Raw genomic sequence first — 8,261 nt, 5'->3', positions numbered from 1 at the left:
TCATATCAAGGGTGAGCCTACCTTCTGAGAAGATACATTTTCTTAATTCCTGCTTAAAGTATTAAAAAATATTTACAAATAGATTTTTGTTTCCTTTCAGGGAAATTTATTATAAAATATACATATTCGCTTAAAAAATAAATTCAAGCAGTATATAGGAGTATGAGGCAAAAAGACATTTCAGTCTGCTGAGACCCTTCAGTGCTTCCCAGAGAAAGCTACTGTCAATACCTTATATGCTTATTCTTATGGAAATTTTTATGATTTTTTTCACAAATGAGTTCCCTGTAATTTTATCTGACTTTTTTTTTTCTTTTTACAAAATAGCAGCAAGTTAATGAGCTTTAAAAAAATCCCTCAGCTAAGCATGGTGGTGTGGGCCTGTGGCCATAGCACTGAGGAAGGAGCAGCAGCAGACTGGGTTGAAGTGACTGGGTGACAGAACGGTCTAGGGTGGTCTAGATTTTATGACCGGACCATGTCTCAAAAAAACTGTTTTTCAATAGTACATCTTATTTTATTCTTATGTGTATATTGTCAGTCTGTGTACCATGTGAATGAAGCGCCTGTGGAGACCAGAATAGGGCTGGAATGTCCTGGAACTGGAGTGCGCTCTGTTGTGAGCAGATGCAGGAAATCAGATCCAGGTCCTCTGCAAGAACATCCAGGGTTGTTAACTGCTGAGCTATCTCTCCAGCCCCCTTCTTTAATAATAATTTTTATTTGTTAAAAATTATTTGGCAATTCAGTGCTTAGTTACACTTGTGGTAGTTGATCCCTTTGTTTTAAAAAAAATAGATTTTAAAAAAATTTATATTGATTGGACTTAAATTTCCTCTGACTTGATATTGTGTGTACTTTGATAAAATATTATTTTAATTTGATTCTGGTTTCTGTTCCCGCTTCATTCTAGTTCCTGGACTGGTTTGCCTTGTATCTCTCTTTTCTTCATAACATGGGCATTTATGGAGCCCTGTGCAGGGTGCCACACAAAGAGCAGACAGAAGCCTTATCCTCGCCCACTGTACAGCAGACACTGCAGGGAGCTGGCATGGCCTACTGCATAACAAAGAAGTGAGCCTCAGGAAAAGTACTTGGCAGCCTACGTGATTGCAGCCAGGCTTGTTACACGATTATCCGATCATCAGTGCCTCTTCAGCTGTTTTCTACCTATACACAAAGTAGCAGTGAGGACAGCTTCACAAGGTGGATTTAAGAGTCTATGCTCTGATTTAATTTTGTCCTTGATGAGAGATGCAGATGTTGAAGATGAAGAGGAATATGTTTGTCAGTGATGCTCAGGCTACTACTAAAGCAGTTCATGACTTATTGTGTAATTATTGAAATGTACTTTCTAGTTATTGAAGGTGTGACCTATTTACCCCATTTTTAAAACCTATGAGTGTTTTTTCCCCTAAACAAAAAGACAAACTCCAGATTTTTAAAAACAATATAGTGTGTGCATACTTGTACATGTGCAGCAATGGGGCCTTAGGTTGAATCCCTCTGAGCTGCATTTTACAGACATTGCTGGATGCCTGGCTTGTCACATGGGAGCTGGGATCCGAACCTTCATCCTCATGATTGTGTAGCAGCTCTTTTTGGTTGTGAGCCTAACATTTAATGACTGAGCCATCTCCCCAGTCCCAGATTGAAGTTCAGTTAAAAACAAAACATTGAAGAGCTGCATGTTCAGAATACTGGGTTTGACCTCTAGCATTGTGGTTAATTTACTATGAAGTAAATGTTTTAACATTTCCTTAAATAAATTTTTGCAAGTCTATTACCATTCAAAATATATTTTCAAAATACCTACTTTTAGAATAGTTAATAATTATATTAGTGCATAACCAATGTTCCAGTACTCTACAGTACACTATGTACAGCAAACTTTCACTAAATTTCAGAAGTCTTTCCGGAGCTTGCCATATCAGAGTTACTGGTATAAAATACAAGATTATACTAACAGACATTGCCAAGCAGGATATTGCAGTCTGAAGTTGAATCTGTTCTGAAATTTTAACATGTAAAAATTCTCAGAATTAGTTAATGTTTTGTGATATACTGTTGTGCATTATTTATAGCAGGTATGTGGTCTGAGTGGTATGTGCATCCTTAGGTAATGTCATAGTTTGAAACATCAGAGTATATACTTACATAAGCTAAGACAAGCACAATGTCACCAGGCCATATAATCTGTGGTCCTACCATTGTATGCATGATCTACCCTTAATCATACATAACATGCTGTTTTAATATATAACATCTCATTATCACAATGAAGTTTTTCCTTTTAAAACGATAAATATTAGCTATGTAAAGAGAAGTGTCTGCTTTTGAAAATACTGTTTATTTGTAACTGTTGGGGAAGGGCATGTGTGCCACCGAATGTGTGTGGAAGTCAGAGGACAGTTTTGTGGAGTTGGCCTTTGTCTTCATCCTTTAGGTGTGTCTCCACAGGTGTGCAGCAGGTACTTTTCCACACTGGTCACCCCACTGGCCCACGTCTGCTTCTGTAATCGAATAGGCTACATTATGGGTATACTATTTCAAGTCTGTCCAGCTCTCCATAAAGTTGTATTTCCATTGAATGCACTTGCAGAGATTCTTTGAGGCAGGAAAGGACAGCTAAAAAGCTCTCAACACGTTAAAAAGAAGCACATAAACTCAAGAGATATTTTTCTGATTTTAAGGTAAGATGGAAAAGCCAGTAAGCCCTGTGAACACCCCCCAGGGGGAGGGGACAGATAAACCTTTCCTGTCTCCCTTGTTCTCTATCTCCTCTTGTCAGCTCAATTCCTGCCCTTTGTCCCTCTTGGGACAATAAATCTGCTTTGGGCTGAGAGCTGGTCTTGGGTTGTCTTGAGCCAATACCGGATCCTACACTGAAGATACATTAGGAGTGTTTCAGCGGTTGGGGATGTTGCTTAGTGGTGGAACACCTGCCTAACGTGTGCACTGCCCTGGGATTGATTCCCAACACCACAAATGCTCAGTTATAATGATGAAAATGTTTCAAAGCAAGAGCATAAACATCTTTACTGTAGTTTAAAATCATGAAAAATTAACAAAAATAACAAGAATACATAACATTACCTTGTTTTAAAAAACATTTCAACATTTCATTTAAAGAACATTATAAATTTAATGTGTACTTGTAGCTTTGTTGTTTTTGTTGTTGTTTTGAGACGGAGTTTCTCTTTGTAGCCTTGGTTGTCGTGGAACTCACTCTGTAGACCAGGCTGACCTCCAACTCAGATCTGCTTGCCTCTGCCTCCCTGAATGCTGGGATTAAAGGTGTGTGCCACCCCACCCCCCACCCCCCCGGCCCCTGTATATCTAGTTCTTAAAAGTACTACGCATTTTATTTAAATCTGACTTTTCTTACAGAATAAACAAATGGAAGAAGTTCAGAAATTTTGACTGAGTAGGTGGACTGCTCTTTGTCATGTCAGCTAAAATGGTACTGTCACCATAGGCTGCAGTACATTTCCTTCTGTTCTTTTTATTTTAAACTTTGCTGGGGCCTATAGGAAAGCTTTTAAAATGTGAGAAGCTGTGCATGGTGGCACACACCTTTAATCTCAGCAGAGGCTGTGGGTCTTTATGCCTGCCCTACCTAGTGAGTTCCAGGTGAGCCAACATCACTATCTCATTATTAGTAAGAAAAAAAAAAGTTGTTACGAGCCTCAAATAGCTAATTTTTAAAGACATTGGGGAAAATAGTCTGCTCTATAAAATGTTATAACTTGGGACTAAGCTGATGAGATGGTAGTTGTCATCAAAAGTTGGCAGTTAATACAATTTTTACTGCAAAACCAATGAAAAGTAGCAATTTTGGTGTTGTCTGGGTCATGTCCTCGCCCCCCTCCCCACAACTTAAAGAAGTGTCTTGATTATTTTTTGTTTTTTGTTTGTTTGTTTGATTTTAATTTGATTAATTTATTCAGATCACAACTAAATTGTTATCCCATTACTTGTATCCTCCCATTCCTCCCTCCCTCACGCTTTCACCCTATTCTCCTCCCCTAGGTCTAAGACCAAGGGGGACCTCCTCCTCCACTATATGGTCATAGACTATCAAGTCTCATCTTGGTAGCCTGCTTATTCTTTCTTTGAGTGCCACCAGGCCTCCCCACCAAGGGGAAGTGGTCAGATATGGGGCACCAGAGTTCATGTCAGAGTCAGTCCCTGCTCTCCACATAACTGGAGAATGTCCTGTCCATTGGGTAGATCAGGGTAGGGGTTCGATGTTTACTACTTGTATTGTCCTTGGTTAGTGCAATAGTTTGATCAGACCCCCTGAACAGAACACCAACAGCCCAGGCCTTAAGGTCAACAATTAATAAATGGGACCTCATGAGGCTGAGAAGCTTCTGTAAGGCAGGAGACACTGTCAACAGAACAAAGCGACAGCCTACAAACTGGGAAAAGATCTTCACCTATATCTGACAAAGGTCTAATATCCAAAACATATAAAGAACTCAGGAAATTAAACACCACCAAACCAAGTAACCCAATTGAGAAATGGGCCTCAGAACTACACAGAATTCTCAACAGAGGAATATCTAATGGCTGAGAAACACTTAAAGAAATGCTCAACGTCTTTAGTAATCAGAGAAATGCAAATCAAAACTACTCTGCGTTTCTGTCTTAACACCCATCAGAATGGCTAAGATAAAAAATTCAAGTGACACCACATGCTGGTGAGGATGTGGAGAGAGAGGAACACCCCTTCATTGCTGGTGGGAATGCAAACTTGTATTTTTTTGTTTTCTGATTAGAGCTTGGCAGGTAGAGAGAACATAAAACTACCAGGGGTTTTATTTTTATCTTTGCATAGATGTTCTCAACTAGGTGAAGGAGAGTAAAAAATGAGCAACATAAATGGGAAATGGGTAGAAGAAAGATAACTTTGATGTCGGAAATTCTCTGTGGATACTTAGGAGAAACAGGGTCATTGCCTTGGTGGCTCTAATCAGTATGAAGGTGATTTTAGCTATTTCTGAACAGACTCACCCGTTCATTTGGGGCAAATTATATTTTAAAATGTTTTCCCCACGTGACAGTTTATTCATTAATAATTATCAGGTACTTACAAGACTGTAGAGGAAGTTATCCCCTTTGTACATGGCATTAAATTGTTTACAATAGAAACTAAACCTTTGGGATGCCCAGATACCGCGTTGTGTGAAGCGTAGCTACTGTCTGAATCGTGACCTTTGAAATACTTGGAATTTGAAGAACAGGAGATATGGTTTATAGTGTAACTAATTTTGGAGCAATATATGACAAGGCCTTTTTTCTATTGGTTTTCTGTACTCTGAAGTGTCCAAAGTTGAAAGCAAAGGACAAAGGCTTCCTTTGCTCATGACCTCACATTTCAGTGTGTTTTTCTGAAATCACCAGTGTTTTCTAATGAACGCCTTCATTTTCGTTATTGGTTATCAAACATTATTTTGGTATATATTATTTTGGTATTATTTCTATATAAAAAGCCTTAAGAAGACTTTGACTAATTTTATTGTACTAAGCAAAGGGATATAATTAGATAGCTAAAATATATCTTCATTTTTATTTGTATATGGCTTATTACAAATTACAGGATATTGGGACTGTTTTAAATCAAGGACAGATGTTGAGTAAAAGCTTCTGACTAGAAGGCTTTGAAACATGATTAAATAAAATAGCAAAAGCTCCTAGTCAGCTGCATCACGATGGGGAAAACAAGAGTATTATATAATAATTGGACCTCAGTTTCAAAAACAAACCTTTCCCAGAAGTGGCATCAAGAACAATAGTAAGAACTGTATGGTAAATACAGATGGATTTTCCTATAAAACATACGACATAAGAGCTAATCTGTTTCAAAGAAGCAGTCATGTGATAATTCCAAATGTAATGTATTCCCTCAAGTGGCTAAGACACATGTTTTTTTTTCTTTTAAAAACCAAAACTGAAGCAAGAGGTAACAGTGGTGTAGTCATAGTTACACTGAACGTTTTAAAAACCAGGAAGCAGGTACAGCCAAAGCCACATTGCCTCACTTGTAGACAGATTCCCTTTGTATACCTCCAGTCCTTCCTCTCCCCTCAGATGGCGGCTTTCTGAAAGATTGGAAGTTTACTGCAGGTTTGGTAGCACAGCTCTGTAACCCCAGCTGCTTGGGAGGCAGCAGCAGGAAGGATAAATTCAGGGTCAGCCAGGGCTACATACAACTCTGACTGAAAAGTCACTGAGTATGAATGAACAAAATAGTACTGTGCGTTTTCTCTCTCTCTCTCTCTCTCTCTCTCTCTCTCTCTCTCTCTCTCTCTCTCTCTCTCTCTCTCTCCTCATTCTCTTGCTTTCTTGCTCTCCTCTCTCCTTCCTTCCTTTTTCTTTCTCTCTCTTTCTTTTGTTCTTATCTTGCCTGGGGCTATCCCTTAGTGGCAGCTTGCTTAGCATGTTGAGGCCATAGGTTCAATCCCCACCACCATGTCTAAATAAAAAGAAATATGCTGTCATACTTCCTATTACAGGCTGTGCAATGGATTCCTAACAGTTTTTGAAAACCCGTCAAGAGCAAAATTTTCTTTTCTTGTGCTGTGTTCTTTTGGTGTTTTGTTTTGTTTTAGATGACAATCTGCATTGCCCAGGCAGGCTTTGAATTCCTGGGCTGAAAGGATTCTCCTGCCTCAGCTAAATAGCTAGAGGCAGATGCCACCCCACCTAAGTGTTTATCAATTCCAAAGTGAATGCCGTAGGGGTACACTTAATTTGTATTATCAAATGCTAAAGTTGAAGAGATAGGAGGCAAGCACATGCGCTGGCAATTATATGCTAAAGTAATGGCAAGTCCGGGCCAAAGATGTGGCTTTGAGATAACAGGTTGTTCCTCTCCAAGAAAGCATATTGACTGATAGAAAATCAGAGGACGTAGCCTGTTGTTAGTTACATTGGAGATTGGAAAGGAGAAAATGAAAGCAAAAGATTGACCAGGAACTAACTAGAGAAGTTAGGAATGAAAATGGCAGCATTCTCAAATCCAAGGAAAAGAAGTTTCTTTCTTCAGTAAAAGAAGAAAGTGGAAAGAATTAAAACTTTTAACTAATTTTTTAATTTAATGAATTTTTAAAATTTTTTGGACCCATCCTGGAAGAGGGTTTTTGGAATATGAAAGACAGAATGAGAATTCCTTAAAGCCACTGACATCCTTTCCTGAATCTGAACATGTCATGTTACATTGCAGGGGGGAGGGAGTAAGGCTTAGTGTGAATTTAAAACTGTGACATCCTGTAATATCTCTGTGTCCCCAAGTAATCACAGGGGCTCTAAGATGGAAGAGGAATGGGGGAGTTTAGAACAGTGAGGTGTGTGAAAGTGGTGACCAGCTATTCTGAGGCCAGAGGGGCCATATTACCTTTCTTGTCACTGACAAAAGCACCTGACAGGAAAAACAAAGTAAGAAGGATTTCTTCTGGCTTTCACGTGAGAGAGCAGAGCCCATCAAGGTGGCACAGGCATGGCAGGAGAGGGACCTTGATGCACCTCTGCCACACCCAGGAGACAGAGAAGCTGTGGCCACAAACAGGACTGGGGTGACAAGACCTGTGCTCTAGAGACCCATTTCCTCCAGCTCTGGCTGGTGGCTGGGTTGTTCCCAGCCTCAGACTTGCTTGGTATCTGGAGCAATACGGCAATAATGAGAAAGGAATAGTGCTGGATGGAGAATAGACTTCCCCCATTTCAGTAACTGTCCAATTGTTACTATAGCAACACAAAATGGAAAGTATTAATAGCCAAGGCCTTGTGTGTACATACTATTGTACTTTTCTATGTATTCCTTATAAGGTTTAGATTAGTTTAATTCTCATGATTTTCTGGTGTAGACATACTGTTCTACAGGTGGAGACCATAAAGTACATCAGGTCTACTTGTCCAAGGTCACATCAGGGCAAAGTAGAATAGGAAGGGGTGACATCGTTTACAGCTGTGTCAACTATGATAATTTTCCATCTTTTTTGAGATATTGTAATTAAGTTACAGAGCATTTAAATGAACAGTATATACATATATATGTATATAAATATAATGTAAATTATTTACTTATTTAGATTCAAAGGTTGTTCCCTAACCTAGAGGCTCTTTGCTATTGATGTCAGTTTTCTCCCAAAAGACATCAACCACTGGAGTAGTTGGCTGACACATAACAAGACTCCGTGACGTTTGTGTGCTTTTTGTTTTGATTTGCTTTGGTATTTTTGTTCTATTGAATTTTT

The sequence above is a fragment of the Acomys minous genome (genome assembly GCF_964271855.1).
Source record: "Acomys minous genome assembly, chromosome: 6".
Classification (NCBI taxonomy): Eukaryota; Metazoa; Chordata; class Mammalia; order Rodentia; family Muridae; genus Acomys; species Acomys minous.
Note: the sequence above shows the minus strand (reverse complement) of the source record.